Consider the following 15,016-nt stretch of genomic DNA (forward strand, 5'->3'; position numbering starts at 1 on the left):
TTATGCGAGATATGCGGAGAAATTTTTTACCCAAATTTATAGAGATTTGTATGGAGACGCCATGCTGGTGCCCATCCGTGTGGGCACCAACATGGCGGCCGGAAACCAGCAGAAACATCTGTCACTGAGTTTTGCTACAAAAGCGTAAATTTATCCCTCGAGGAAATCTAAAACATTAAAATAATACTTTTTCTAAGACATGAACTGTTCAGATAGTCAAGTTCCCCGAAATAAGTCACTTTTTTAACCATCATGACAGCTCTCTTGGCAGTCATGTAAATGCCGCGTCACGCAAAAGCTTAGAAATTCAAGCGCAGTGTACCACAAAACCAATAACCCATTCGGAGCGAAAATTTGTATGAATATTAGATTCCAGCTGCTCTTATACATCATTTAAGTAAAATCTCAGGAAGATCAATAGTTTTGTAGTTCGAATTTTAGTGACGTCATGTGAAAACCAACAATTGAGGTGTCCAGCCTCAAAAAGTCCCCAGCGGGAGCTTTTGTGGAATCGGTTAGGGTACTGAACCTAAAGTAATATGGCAGGAGCTATTTGATAACCAACTTTGCGAGTTGAAGGTATTCAAAGCAATCACCATTATTGCTATTAAAACTTGTCAAGTGTCAGTTAATGCGTTGTTTCAGAATTGGTACCTCTAAGGAGTGAAAAGAAAAGTATCAAGCCACGCCCACAAAGTAGGATCTTAGTACCTCTTGGGATTCTTTTCAAAATTTCCGACGAGCACCCCCGTCGTTGAAGTGGAGCATTAGTCTAAAAATAGTGTAATATTCTACCCTGGGTATTGTTATCAGTGACATGGTAGTAAGTTATGGGGAATCGTTCTGGCCTGGGACAAACCTAAGACCAGGCGAAAATGGAAGTGGACAACTAGATCAAGCCCTACTTACTCGTTGGGTGGGCGGCCAACCTCTTCGCTTTCGCGGTCTCGAGTAGCTAGAGTGATGGGGTGGAACACGAGTAAATTCTCTCCGATACTGTCATTTGCATAATCCCCAGGGTATTAATTACCAATGCAAATGAAATGGTTTGCATAGTGTGATTAGTTCTGAAAAGAACCGTTGTTGGTGACTGGCATTACGACAACCTCAGCTGAGCGGAAGTCATGCATCTTCAGAGTTAGGTGAACAGAGTTTGTAAGTCGATAGTGTTTAAGTCTGGTCCCGTTGAAAGTGATTGATCAGTTTAGCTGTGATGGTATGGCCCACCAGGCCGGAGCTTATCCCGGTTTCTCCAGCATGAAGTGACTAGTAGTATTTCTTCTCCTCCCTGGATGGGATGCTAATCCATCACAGGGTTACCCGCAACATTAAATTCGCTGGTACGCATTTATACACCTGGGTGGAGAGAGGTACTGTGAGAGTAAAGTGTCTTGCCCAAGAACACAACACAATGTCCCCAGCCAGGGTTCAAACACGGACCGCTCGATCCGGAGACGAACACACTAGCTGTAAGACTTGTGAAAAGTTTGTCAACAGTCATTGGTCGGTTCTAGTAAGTCTGCAAAGGCAAGTCAAAGCATACACATAATTACTTTTAGTGGTAAATTTCATTTAATGTGCTGATCATCCGTTCGAAGGGAATTGGAAACATTTTATTTTAGCTTGTACTAATTGTAATTAACTCATTATAGTTTTGTTTCCTGGTAACGATTATACGAAAGTTCTTTCTCATTGGTCAACTCAACAACACTTATTCTGTCCTTTGGTTCATGTAAGTTTGTTTTAAATATTGTTGGCACTTTGGATATCGGGGCATTCCTCTGTGTCGCATTTTAATGCATTTAGTTAGTGACATGTACACGAAAGAGTTTTTATTCCGTGAACTTGATCGCACAATTTTGCAACCGACCTGATGCCGAGATCTTCTAAACTCAATAGTGTTTTTCGTCGTTAATTCAGTTTTTCGCTGAATACTCTTTCCTCCTGGGGCATTTTCGATCTGAACTGTTACAGTTAGTTAGTTGCGCTGTTGTCGTCGCTTCCTATCCTTGATGGAGCTGACATGGGTCTTTCCTTCACTGCCTCATTCCGCCTCTGCCGAAACGTGTCTAAACGCATCATAGCACCGAGAAATTCTGACCTCAATAATCGAGCGCCTGTTTGCTCGCCTTAAAGTTTTTCAACATCTAGCGATGCCACGGAATAGCGACGTTGCCTAATGTGACGCGCAGTGCGAGCTGGTGGCCTGTTTCTGCAGCATAACAGCTCCAATGTAGCTATCCTCAAGCGGCGTTTTCTATACCAGTACAATAGTGGGTTGAACAGAGAGTTTAACTGAAGTATTGTTTCTGCCCATCGCATAGTAGAAATTTGGCGGAAAAAAGGTAAAACTCTGTGACAAATAAGAACGACGACGCTCGGAACACACGAGACACGAACGAAAACGGTTAACGAGAAAGTCGTGTAACCAACCTTGCTTTCAAGCTTCCCTTTGACCAAAACATTTACTGAGCAGATTCCCGTTCGGTGCCATTTTCGCTACGCGAGATAAGCCTTGACATAAAAAATGCTATGAGAGATAAGCAGACAAACCAGAAAATGCTCAAAATGATGTTTATGATTAGCAAGATTTCATAACGAACGCTAACCATGATAACCACAGGAACAACCATTATCGCTGCCGACAGCCATGCAACTCTTGTGTACTTGTTTACACGGCCTCTTGTAACCATAGTCTTGTACTCCATCCATTTCGCTATCGCTACATACCTCTCCCAAGCAATTAGGAGCAAATGAAAAAATGACGCACCACAAATAGTATACATTACAGAGGCATTTACGAAATACATTATACAGATAAAATCCGCAGCTAAAACTCTTTGGATGACTAACGTGTCAAACATGATAGACAGTGGCATATATACAGCGCCCACCAAAAGATCAGCTAAGGCCACGCTAGACAGCAGAATGTTTGAATTCTTTTTCAATTCTCTCCTCGTCTTCACTGTTATTATCACCAAGAGGTTTAACAGAGTGGTAACGGGACAAGCAATGGTCGTGATGGCAACAATAATCTTAAAAGAAGTCCCAGATGAATTGTGGTGACTCCGGGCAGTAAAACACTGACCTGGATTCGTTGGAGGAATTGGCGAGTGATTCTGTATTCTTTACTGTCATGATCGAAGCACCTCGTTTTAACGAGGTGCTTCGATTAATCATAAATCATCCATTTTAAAGAAATGGATGATTGCAGAGAATTAGTTTTATGACTGCTCGGTTCTGGTTTGGTTCTGTGTCACTTGCAAAACTCCGCTCGACCGAGTGGAAAATACGGTCGCCTATATGTTTTTCAATCTACATGTCGAGTGTTACAACAGGAGTGACATCAGAGGTTTCAATCAGTGAAGACTTCCTTTCCATAATGATGAATATAATTTTTATAAATTTTCCTTTGTTCAAAGTTTATAGTGTGTATTATAGTAGTTTATTCGCCTGGCTTACTCTTTTTATTTGTATATAATGACTGCAGCTGATAAGTTTCACCGTAATCGGTTAAGTTCCCTCGCTAAAGGATTCTTTCACCAACATATGGTCCAAAAGGTTTCGTATGAGAAAATTCTCAACAAACGCATTTGACTGCAAAGAGAACAGTGGATTAAAATAAGCAATTGGTAGGCCGGCGAAATGCCAGAGACTCCACCAATTTCGATTTTCTCTACTTTTTGCCCACGGTCGCAGCACTCTTTGCGTTTCTCTTCGAGTATTTATTGATCATCATGTTAATTCATAAATTCAACATAACATTATGAAAATCCCATAAAAAGTTATAGCAGTAAAGTATATATAGAGTCATTTGCTGTCGAAGAAACTGGAATATCAGTTTTTTTTCACAACAAAGACACACAACATTAAATTACATAGACTTTTTCTTTTTCCGTTTTTAAGAACATTTTAAAGTTAAATACCTCTTGAAATTTTTCAATTTATAACTGAAAAATGAAAAAATGATCAAAAAACAGCTATTTAAATTACACCAAGAATTATCCAAAATTAATTTTTATTTGTAGCTTCAGTTTCCTCATATGATCACTGAGATTCACACGTCATTGACACGAGATTTTCAAGTGAAGTGGCCAATTTCCCCTCTTCAAAAAGCATCCTTTTCCTATCATTTGAAATTGTGGCTTAAGAACAAACCGAAGCAATTAACCGCAGTATATCGTCCATTGACAGAGAAAATTAACAGGAAATTTGTCGAGCGAACTCGTTGTCTAAAAATGGTGGTAAATCTCCCCATTAGTTAATAGAAATAGAATAAAACGCAAATATTTTCTTTCAATTTTACTATTCCAGTTTTTCGTTTCGCAGACAATGATGTGGTAGGCGTTCTCTCAACGGTGGTTCGTTCATCTTATTAATAAAAGTTATCCGCTCATACATGGGTATACACACAAAACTTTAAGTCCCGAAATGGGACAATTAATACAGCAAGCTGTATGTCTCTATTCCAGTGCGCCCACTTGTCAATTGGAAGCTCCTTTGTTGGAGTACTGGAGCGTTTTGGTCAAATTTCTTGAAGGATCACCCACCATGCCTACTGACATTTTGAAACGTCTAGTTCTACGAATTAATTTTCTATCTTTATTTCATTCTAACACAACCTGCCCCACGTTGGTGGTCCCTAGGCGAGCCTTTCATGAAGCGATCAGCGTATATGCCAAAACGATTAACGTGCTGTTCAGTGATATTACTTACGATACTGTTCTCGTTGTGATTGGTTAAAACCATTTGCAATTCCTGCGATGAAACAACGGGGTATATCATAAAAATAGTAGTACTTTTTGCTCCATTCAAGAAAATTCGCGAAATACTCATTGAGATCTTCAAAATGAAAACGCGAGTTCTTCCTTTAGGATTAAAAATACGATTCCATCAAAACACGATCGAATTAAAAAATCGAATGTGGTTTAGCGTGGTCTGTACTCTTATCGACAACGATACGCGTCATCAGAGTGGTCAAACTTTCAATGTTGCGGACTCACTAGGCGCAAGTGAGTCCACAACAAATTTTGACCACTGTGATGACGCGTATCGTTGTCAATAAGGGTACAGACCACGCTAAACCACATTTCGTTTTGTTTTTGCCACAATATCAACGTCAAAGTAAGTATTTTTTTCAGAGCGCGAGGTGAAAAAGGCATTGCGTGACACACTGACGAGAGCAGCGTTGTCTAGACTTTTATCGACAACGGCAAATTAGCCAATTAGATTGCGAGATTAGTAGCAACTGTGCTAAAAAATGTTTTATATTTGACAATTGCCTTTGTAATGACTCATGATAGACTTCTGATAGATTTTGAAATTACCCCAAAACAGTGACAAGCTACTGTTAAGTTCATTATTGCAAGGAAAATAAAGTTATGATTGAATTTTTTGCTCCAAATATTTATTACGACTGAATTACGGCTTTATGCGACTATTTACGAATCACAACATAGTTTTGAAAACTGTTACCTCTCGCGGTTAATTTTAACGCGGGCTTATTTCTCTGACCAAACACAGCATGTTTTATGTGTTTTGTTCCTAAAGAAGATTTTAAAAAATTTTCACAATCCACTAATTTCAGTTGATTATAGTTTCGTTTCCTCATAACAATTATACGGAAGTTCATTTTAATTGGTCAACTCCTCAACACGAGCGTCCTCCGGTTCGATGAAATTTCTTGATATGATTGGCACTGATTTGGATCTCTGGACATTCCTGGGTGTCACTTTATGATGATTTTTAGTTAGTGAGATGGAAGAGTTTCCATTCAGTGAAACCGATCGCACAATTTTATCACCGATATGACGCCGAGATCTTCCAAGCTCCATGTTGTTTTTCGGTAATTCCGTTTTACGCTGAATACTCTTTCGTCTTGGGGCATTTTCAATCTGAACTGTTACAATTACTTGGTTGCGCGGTTGTGTGAATATCTCGTCGCTTGCTACCCTCGATGGAGCAGACATGGGTCTTTCCTTCACTGCCTCATTCCGCCTCTGCCGAAAGGTGTCTAAACACATCATAGCACCGAGAGACTCCGACCTTAATAATCGGGCACCTCTTTCCTCGCTTTCAAGCTTTTTAACATCTAGCGATGCCACGGAATAGCGACGTTGCCTAATATGGCGAGCAGTGCGAGCTGCTGGCCTGTTTCTGCACCTTGACAGCTCCAATGCAGCTTTCCTTAAGCGGCGGCTTCTATACCAGTACAATAGTGGGTTGAACAGAGAGTTTAACTGAAATATTGTTTCTGCCCATCGTACAGTGGAAACCTGGCGGAAAAAAGGCAAAACTCCCCGAAAGAGATAAACAACAAGGGTTGGAAAACCCGACACTGCAAAGAAAACCGCCAGCCAGAAAGTCGTGTAAGCAACCTTGCTTTCAAGCTTCCCTTTGACCAGAACATTTACTGGGGGGATTCGCGTTCGGTTCCATTTTCGTACTGCGAGATAGACCTTGACGTAAAAGTATGCTATCAGCGATAAGCAGACAAACCAGAAAATGCTCAAAATGACGTCTACGACTAATATAAATTCGTAAGGGACGCTAGCAGCTTCCATCATAACTACTGGAACAACTATTAGTAATGCCAACAGCCAGGCAACTCTTGTGTACTTGTTTAGACGACCTCTTGTAGCAATAGCCTTGTATTCCATCCATTTTGCTATCGCCACATACCTCTCCCAAGCAATTAGTATTAAATGACAAAAAGACGCCCAACAACCGATATGTAATACAGAGACACTTATGAAATCTATCATACAGATAATATCCACATCTAAAACTTTCTGGATAACTAACGTGTCTAACGTGATAGACAGTGGCATAGATATAACACCCACCAAAAGATCCGTTAAGGCCATGCCAGACAGTAGGATGATTGAATTCTTTTTCAATTCTCTTCTCGTCTTTACTGCTATTATCACCAAGAGGTTTAACAGAATGGTGACGGGACAAGCAATGCTCGTGATGGCAACAATAACCTTAAAAGAAGTTATGTGATGTAAGTCCCAGATGAATTGTGGCGACTCCGGGCAGTAAAACACTGACCTGGTTTCGTTGGAGGAATTGGCGAGTGACTCTGTATTCTTTACCGTCATGATTGATACACCTCGTTAAAATGGATGATTGCAGAGAATTAGTTCCTTGACTGCTCGGTTCTGGTTTGGTTCTGTGTTACTGTTTTTTGTCCAACACCGTCGGTCTTGACAATTGCTCAACCGAGTGGAAAATACGGTCGCTTATGGCTTAATGTGGTTTTTCAATCTACCTGTCGATTGTTACAACTGGAGTGACGTCGGAGGTACTCTCTTTAGAAACGTGACGGTGAATATCTTGCCAGTTGGTAAAACGTTGAGTTTTTTTGTCCAAAGTTTAAAGTGTGTATTGAGTTTATCAGTAGCTAATTAGCCTGGCTTACATTTGTTTATTTCTACATTATGGCTGCAGCTGATGGTTCATACTGAAATCGGCTAGTTTCTCTCGCTTAAGTTCTCTTTCAGAAACATGTGCATCAAATAGGTTTTGTATGAGACAACTCTCAAAAATTTAAAAATATAAGTAAATTTAAAATAAGCAATTCGTAGACGGGATGTCAGGGGCTTCACCAATTTCGATTTTCTTCGCGGTTTCTTCGCCGTTGCAGCACTTTCCGCGTTTCTCTTCGTTTCTTTGTGTAATCATCAAATTATATTAATTCGTAAATTCGACATTACGTATGAAACTCCCGCAAAATGGTAAATATAAACAGTGAAGCATATATAACCTCATTTACAGAAAAAGAAATTAGAATATCAGTTTACTTTTCCCTTTCTTTGGCCGTTTTCAGGAACATTCTAGGTTGACTCAATCACCTTTTCCCTTTTGACATTTTTCAACTTTTATCCGAAAAATATTCAGAAAATCATTTCATAGCTATGTCATTTACACCAAGAATTAGCCAAAATTGAAATTTCTTTTTCGCTTAATTCTCCTTCTGTTAGAATCCCACATATTTAAAGCGAGATTTCCAAGTGAAGTGGTCAATTTTTTTAACTTCAAAAAAAAAAAAAAAGAAAAAGAAACACTTGTTCCTCACTCTTTAAATTCTAACTTAAGCAAAAACCACGGAAGCAATTAACTACAGTATATCTTGCATTGTACAGAGAAAATTGACAGGAAATTTATCGAGCGAACTCAGTATTGTCTCAAAATGATGGTAAATTTACCCATCAGTTGCAGAGAAAAAAAATAGATATATTTACCGTCCTACTTCAATATTTTACTTTAATTATTAGGTTGTTATTTTGCAGATCTAACATTACCTATCCAAAGTCGGTATATCATGTTTCCGTAGGCGAGCTTTCGCCCAGCGATTAGCTGAATGCCTATTAACGAGCTATACAGTAATATTACTTGCAGCAAGATACAGTGCTCGATGTGATTGGCTAAAACAATATTTATAATCCCTGCGGTCAAACAACGGATCATAGCGCAGCTCCGACGGTCCGAAGAGCCTCAGTCTTAGCGGAGCACCATAACTATTACAACAGAGCCACGTGCATGCATAGAACTAGAAAACCATTCATCTTTTCTTTTCATGGTCAATATGGCTAGCAACATGGATCGCGGCTGCCTGCGCCCTACGACGACGCCGACGCCGACAACGAAGCTGGCGACAACGACGACGACGACGACGACGACGCCGACGACGACGAGGCTGACGACTACGCCCACGACGACGGCGACGTGGTGCAAAATGGCGGCCGCCATTTTGTTAACAACTGCGCACTGCCAGGCTACTCACTATCTACACGTCAGTAGCATAGCCAATAGGAAAATTGCATTCCTGATAGAACGCTAGTAGATTTGTACTAAAGGTCTACTGCGCGTGACTGCAGATCATTGCTCATAGGTGCAGGCTCTGTTTCCCAATTTATCCACCGTTTTGAACTCGCAAACAGTGGATAGCAAAAGGGAAATTGTGTAGCTGTTGCCGTCAAGCAGAGCGTAAGACAAACCGCGAATGATTTGACTATAAAAATATATACAGCACTAAAGATAGTTATCAGGATATCAAGATTTATAATCCATCAAATATTTTCGCTCGCACGCAATTGGTCTAAACACGTCACGTGACCGAATATTCCCCAGCTAAAACTGGGGAATACCCGAGAATATTCACAAATTTTCAAAACTGCGTGTTTTGCGAAAAATATTTAAAGGATAATAAACGCAATGGCCTCCATTTGGCGCAAAATATGGGCGGATATTTGTCCTTGGACATTATCTGTTCCTTGAAGCTCACAGTTTTCCTCGAGCTACGCTCTCGGAAAACTGTTCGCTTCTCGGAACAGATAATGTCCGCGGACAAATATCCTAGCATATTTTCGCGCAAAATAGAGGCTTTTGTTTATATATACTATAAGATATAATTAAGGTCATTCCACTGAAAAAGAACCTACACTGAGATTTTTGTGAAACTTTGCGTATTGATTGTATATATTACAGGAACTTGAATTTTAATTTTAATTTTTTTAATGACCGCGCGATAATCACGCGTGAAATTATGCGCAGTAGGGATGCGCAATGCAATACTGGGGAATGACCTTATCAATTAAGTCATCCGTCCGTAAACGAGAGGTATAACCAGCACTTACAGACGTTCGCATGAGAATTTTCCAACATTGATTTTTCCCTGAGACTTTTGCCACTGAAAGATGATGAGTTAGTTATGTCAGAAATGTAAAAAAAAAAAAAAAAAAAAAAAAAAAAAAAAAAAAATGGGGGGTCACCGACTTCGTTTTGGAGAGAATATGCCCGCAAGAACACCCTAAATCTGAAAAAATCGGGCCTCGTTAGCGAATAAGTCCACAATGTCTGTAAGCCCAAAAATATTATAATTAGATTTTTGAAGTGAAATGTTCTCTGCCAAATATTGTCTAAGTGGACCTAATAAGTGGCTGGCGAGGTTCCTTAAAGAACAAGTTGGCATTTAGCGACCACAGTTTCACGCGCCCTACAGCCGTAAGATGGCAGGATTCGATGTCCTGTGAACAGAAATCTTCCCACATTAATTTTTTGTTTTATTTTTGGACAATGTGGAGATAATTGTAAATAAAATCTGCTTCCGGTAAGAAAAGTAGGGGTCACCGAACGTCTAAGATCGTTAAATCCACGCAAAGCTATAGCAATGGTCATCTGCCCTATCATAGTTCATTTTAGCACTTAGCGCGCGCGCTCGATACATGACGTTCGTGTGAATTTGCGTGCGTAGTGAGGATGCCCAGAAACAATTAGCGCGAACGTCCTTTAATGCTAGTACGAAAGCTGCTTGAACTTACTGACATTGTCTGCTTCGACAACATTGTTTGGTAAGGAATTCTAGTCATCAATGTATCTGTCCCAAAATGAATACTTTAAGATATTTGTTCGTGAGTAGGGCTTCTAAATTTTGTATCTGTTGGAGTATCTTGTACGGCTGTTGGAAAACTTAAAATAATCTTCAATTTCAACATTACTGAAACCCTTGATATAATTGAAAATTTTTGCAAGACTTAAATAATTACAACGAATGCAGTGTAAATGAAACAGTTATACCCTTTTGATTTTGTAATTTCGGGAGGTTTCATAAAGCTGTGAATCTTTTACTTATCTTTTTAAAACACATTTGAAGCCCTGATGCTTTTTCTTCGTTTCCTCTTACAAATCCGGTCAGTGTGTTTCATTTCGGCATATATCATTTTCGCATGTAGTAGTTAGTATATTCCTGATAATGTTCTTTCATTGTAATGGTGTTTTTTGGACAAGATCAGTTGAAAGAAGTGGCGAAGTGACTACTTTTTTAGAAGTTTCGTTTTCTCCGGAAATCGTCCAGCAGAGTGAACCAAGAAAGCCTTTATCACTTGCTTCCGCACAGAAATGTTAGGATGGAATTCTTGACCAAATGGAATACGCTCCTAATATCGTAGTTTAGCGAGTTAGGATACTGTTCTCGTTGTGATTGGTTAAAACCATTTGCAATTCCTGCGATGAAACAACGGGGGATATCACAAAAATAGCACTCTCTGCTCCTGCTCTAGAACGAAAAATGGTATTCCAAAAAGGTAAACGCCATTCTTCTTTACTTTGAAAAGCCTTTCAAATAACCAGCAATTCCTCATAGGCACTTTAAAAACATTTTTGCGTGAGAGGAATTATCCCAACGCCTGGCCTCCTCCTTCACTTGCAGAATTTTTATGTGTTTAAATGGACAGTGTTCTTCAAACTTGGCACCAGAAATGAACATCACAAATGAAACAGAATGACACTTTCTGTGCTGTTGTCATGGCAACACTTTTGGCTCCAGTTTCTTTCTGTGAAAAACGAAATATGCCCATTTGCAACCCTAAACTCTCCCCACCAGATTGTTGGGAGTGGATAATCCTTGTTTAAGATAAAATCTGGAAATTTTAGTTTTCATTAAAACAGGACCAGCGGCATAACTGTTGTCATGGCGACGGCACGATGGGTGTCGTTTTGTTTCTTTTGTGATGTACATTGCTGGCGCCAAGTTTAAAGAACACTGCTCTAATATTTCTAGAGATATTCTTGATTGAGTGTTGAACTGTTTTTCTGGAACCACCTATGACGTCATCACTCACATACAAAAAAAAACGTGAACATCTCTAAAACGAAAACCCTTTCAAGTCAGCAGCAATTATTTTTTACTTCATAGGCACTTTAAATGGTCGCGCAATGGCAGGCAAACAAAGTCGTCTAATATTTCCCCGTTTGAATGGTTTTGCAATTGATTTCTACTTTCAATTTACTTTGCGCAGTTTATGAATTAGAAATAATATCAGCGAGATTATATTAACAGTTCTCTTGTACTGTTTTGATTATAACTTCCCCAAAACTGATATATATCCTTTTGCCGGGTTTGAAACCACTTGACTTTCTAAACGTAACGCAACTGAAGTTTGTTAAAACTCCCGAAACGAAACGTGAACACCCGCTCACTGCCATCCACGAGCATTTGTCGTTTACCTCTGAAATACAGTATGCCATTTTTGTCCTTTTAAGAATTCTTGTAATATTTATATATTACAATGAACTTGCGAGGCTTAAGGAATTGTGTTAACTATATTTCTTACTAAACTGTATCCATCCTGAAGTAATGCACCGCATAAACAAATTTTAGTAGATCCTTCGGCACGATTTACAATTTTTTGACCTGGACCAGTTAATAGCAACAAATCTTCGACATTGCTAGAAAGAGCGTCTTAAATTCAAAAGAACTGCCAAGTCATCGATATAGCTCTTTGACGTTGCGAAATTTAACACACCTTTGTACACTAGAGCGCAAGTGAGTTTGTGACCTGACCTCCCATTTCGCAACTTTGCGGAACTTATGATAGCTTTCAGCATATCGCTCTCAAACCAACGGAACTAAACTAATTTTAAGACGTTCTTTCTAGTAGTATCGACGAATCTTTTTTTACCTGACGCGTACGAACGTGGGTCACAAATATTGGCAAAACCGTGGAAGGGTATTGTCTCCAAAGGGTAAATAAAGTCGTTCCTTGCGGTTCCTACACACTGACATAATTAATTTCCTTTTGTAAAAAGCTTTTTCTGAACTTTGAGGGGACGGCATTAGTTTACAGATGATAAGAGTAGGAGAATTTATCATATACTTCACTAAGTAAAATTTTGATGAAACAGACAAATTTGCAGTATCTGTAGCTTATTTGACTCGCTTGGGAACATGACGTGAAATGAGGTCTCTTCATCGTGGTGCACTCTTCAGCAATTCACTGATTACAATTCCAAAACTTTGACTAGTTTCACATAAATTCATTTTACGAATCCAGTGTTTCATAGCCACTTTGATATTTTTAACGAGCTAGGCAAATATCTAAACTGCGAGGGCATACCAACTGTACGCGAAGGAGCGGAAAAAGTAAGCAGAACACTGAATTACTGATCTGTGTTGAAACCCATTGGGCTGCAAGACTTCATAGTGCTTAGCGAGCTTAGCGACGGTGACATTTGAGCACTCTTATAAACCGAAAGGGGCATTCTATTCCGTTGGTTAGGTAAAATCATTACATAAAGCAGATGCGACATGGCGACCTGGCTACTGGCCCTCCGAAGGCGTCTGTGACTATGAATACGTTTTTGTTAGGTTAACCTTGAGCCATTATCAAGTAACTGTAAAAGAATACATATTTTCCAAAGTGCTTTAAGCTGTGAAGCAAGTCTTGAAAAGTCCTATGGACACCTAAGTCAGCGGTAGAAACAATCTATAGAGCAAGACGAAAGTGATCTCACAACTGCGCAAGAGCAGGAATTTGAGACTATCACTTGGGATCCATTCTCGTCCCCAGAGGCCGCGCTCCTCTTGGTCAGCACCAAGAATCACGACCTCTGGCCAGTTCTAACACCGAAAGTCCGCGATTCACGGACTTGCCGTCAATCTGCGCATGTTCAGAGTCAGGTCTGACAAATCTGATTGGTTCCGGTCTTATTCTATTGTGTTGCAAAGCTAATCAGAACCGTAATCTCACTGGACCTGTCCAGAGGTCGCGGTTCTTGGGCTGACCAAAAGGAGCGAGGCCTCTTCGGACGAGAATGCTTGGGATCAAGATTGAAGAACTCCTTCAAATAATTGTTCGCATCATCTGGGTGGGCGTGTCCCGGTCCGTACAAACGCTTAGAGAGTTTGCTGCGTTCGATTTAATCAGACGTGCTTGCATCGTATAATTCATTCTAATTGGAAAGATAGCCAGACAGTGTAACGCAACTAATCAACATCGCTTATCTGAGCATTCAACTGCAATTATTTCCGTTAATTCTCAGAAAAAGAAACAATCGTTATTCTATAATTCATTTTACTAACGTCTCTAAGAATCATTTATTTTCGATGCCTCATTGGTTAGTTTAAAAACGTTTAAATAATAATCTATTTGGATTACCAACTGTCTTAGAGCTGCTTTCGTTTGAAACCTTTGGGAGTGGAAAGCAATTCAAGGCATGTGCTTTGATATTTCTTTGCTATTTCTTGTGATTGATTATAATAATAATGTTACTTTAATGTTATTTAACCATTGAGCTCACATCACCAAAAGTGTTATTCAGTGAGGCTCTGCAAGATAATATTAAGTTCAAAATACTTAAAAAAAATTAAAAGTTAAAAAGTACAATATTAAAATGTTCAATAAAATTACAGGATAAAAATGGGTTAAGAAACTACAGTCTTCAGGGCTTGCCTTAAAAAGTAAAAGTGACCTCATTTCACGAGTTGATTTCTCAATACTGTTCCATTCTGCTAGTCCTTGATATAAAAGGCGTTGTTTTCCATAACTGCGTCTAAATCGCGGTAAGCAAAACTGGATTTGCCACGATTATTATAATAGATGTCACTAATTCGCTTTGTATTGAACTTAAAATCTATGATGCCATTTACATATTTAAAAACGAAGACACAGTGGTGAGGGTCATTTAGGTCATTTACGTAAAGCAGTGAGAAAAGCGTTGGAAAACGTATACGTATTTACGTTGAACTCTGATTGCTCCATTCTCTGTTTTGGTCTTTTGTGATTCGTTGGTTATTCTCTTGGCAGACCTCTCAAGATGCAGGTCAAATGTGATTTATTTCATATATTCTCTGTGATCAAACTCTTTTACAGGGAACAAAAGAGCCCACTAAAATTTATCTCGCTTCCACCGTGTAGCTTCGTAACTCAGCTGGCAGTACCGGCACTGATCAATTCAACACTTATCAACCCCAGGTCAAATGTGATTTATTTTGTATATTCTTTGCAATTGTTGTTTTTAAAAGAAATTCTTGAAGGGAAGTTAGAGCCACCGTAAAATTTAACTTGCAAGAGACTTCGGCGTATTATCAAGTGTCTCTGGGCCATTTCAGTATTAAATTCAGGGGTAACATTGAGAAGTCTTGTACGTAGTCAGGTTCCAGTAAGTTTCTCTCATTAATCATATATTTAAATCTTGAAGCATAGTTAGTAAACCACGCTACCTTACCGAATCT

At 39.3% G+C, this 15,016-nt stretch overlaps 2 pseudogenes; both read right to left on the reverse strand.

The window, feature by feature from the left end:
* Window positions 1–1,646: 1,646 nt before the first annotated feature.
* On the reverse strand, window positions 1,647–3,138 carry LOC149095944 (uncharacterized; annotated as a pseudogene).
* A 2,414-nt stretch (window positions 3,139–5,552) lies between these two features.
* On the reverse strand, window positions 5,553–7,103 carry LOC110053438 (uncharacterized; annotated as a pseudogene).
* Between the last annotated feature and the right edge of the window lie 7,913 nt (window positions 7,104–15,016).

This window comes from Orbicella faveolata, unplaced genomic scaffold, assembly GCF_042242905.1.
Source record: "Orbicella faveolata isolate gen_17 unplaced genomic scaffold, um_ofav_v1 contig_48, whole genome shotgun sequence".
NCBI lineage: Eukaryota > Metazoa > Cnidaria > Anthozoa > Scleractinia > Merulinidae > Orbicella > Orbicella faveolata.